Source organism: Stegastes partitus, unplaced genomic scaffold (genome assembly GCF_000690725.1).
Source record: "Stegastes partitus isolate 25-593 unplaced genomic scaffold, Stegastes_partitus-1.0.2 Scaffold2426, whole genome shotgun sequence".
NCBI lineage: Eukaryota > Metazoa > Chordata > Actinopteri > Pomacentridae > Stegastes > Stegastes partitus.
This window is the reverse complement of record NW_007580157.1, coordinates 1-1,708: the sequence shown is the minus strand read 5'-3', so window position 1 is coordinate 1,708 and position 1,708 is coordinate 1.

Below are 1,708 nucleotides of genomic sequence, written 5' to 3'. Positions count from 1 at the left end.
AAGTTTCCTTTTAGTCCCCAGAGTGTTGTTCTTAAAGGCTGGATGAGTAACGATGTTCTAAAACTGGTTGGTAAGAACATTGTTAGACCGTCTTGAAACTGAATGTTGCACTGAGAACGTCCTCCCTTGTCGTCATGTGACATTGTTCACTGAACCTGAAGGCTTGTTTTCATCGACATGCTGCTTCACACTACAGTATCACTGTTTACAGAAGCAAACCTGAGCTACTGCCACCTGAACCCCCCCGACAACTTCGACACATCCGCTTCCCCGATCCTGCCACCAGCCTCGCTCCAGCTTCTCCCCAGCCTTCGCCAGATCCCAGATTCCCTTAGCAGGTCTCCCCCCTTCAGTTCAGCCTGTTTTGTGAGTACACCCATTCTTGTTTATTTAGCTTAGTTATTAGTTATTTAGTTTAGTTATTTCTTCTTTGGATTTCTTAGGTTTTCCCTCAGTTTATAGTTTAGAGTTTTCCCCAGTTTGTGTAGCTTCGTTTTCTTTTTGAATTCAGTCTGTTTTCCCTCCTCAGTTTAGTTTCCACACTTCAGTTTGGGTTCAGTTCATTCCTTGTTCAGTAAATCCTTTTGAACACTTAAGCTGCCTGTCTGCCTCATCTGTGTTCGCGCCTGGGTTCCCCGACTCGTCGTGACACAGAGATAAGACCTGATCCAGAGTCAGTCCTGAGGCTCTGATGGCGATCTTATTTTTCTCTGACTCAAGCAAAAATGGATGTGAGCACAGACAGAGAGACGGACAGGTAGACACTGTGGGCGCTGGTATAAAAACTGGTGCAAGAACTTGCCTTGACCTGGACCTGAACCTGGACTCACCTGGGCGTGTACTCCGAGCTGTTTCATGAAGCAGATCTGCAAATATCCAGATTTACTTCAGTCAAACAGGTTCATTCAAGATACTTATTGAAGTAACCTGTAGGGGGCAGTGCAACGAGAAGCATAAAGTCACGCTAGCCAATCAGAATCCTGGAAAAAAACACAACAACGAATGGCACGAATTACTTCCTGTTACTCCAACCACAGTGGCGCGAGGGTCGTTTGTTTGGACAGACAGACAGGTGGAGTACACAACAAGTAAAATGTAAATGCAAACATGCCAAAAGCGTTTGCACACACGTAAAAACAAGCACTGTTTTACCAGCATCCATTTCTATCACACTCGTCGAAACTTTTGTCGCATCCTGTCACGTCAAACTCCGTCTCCTCTTGGCTGCATGCAAACGTAAAGACGGACGTTTTCCAAATCTCCACTTTGGCCGGAGTTTTCAGATATGATCGTTCCTCACAGTTTTTGCTACGTCTGAACAGGGCCTCAGTCTTGCTCACTCTCACCGTGTCCACCCAGCTCTGCTTCCAGCCTGCTTAACTGCAGGTATTGGAGACAGCTGTAGGGATCGGTACACCTGTTCACAATCACCTTTGGCTCCATAAAAACTCTGCTCATTCCTCCACACACCACCAGACCATCAATCACACAACCCTGTGTCTCTGCTGATCCCCGACCTGTCTCCTCCCTGCATTACTTTGCTTTGGTGTTAGAGTATCTCCTGGTTTTTGTAGTTTTGCCCCTTTTTGTGTTGGGTTTGGTTCGTCCTCAGTTCTTCTCAGTTCCTTTGCTAAGTTGTCTCTCTTTTGTTTGTAGTTGCATTAGCCTGCCCTCTTGTTAGTTCAGACCCCCGTTATCTGCACGTTTA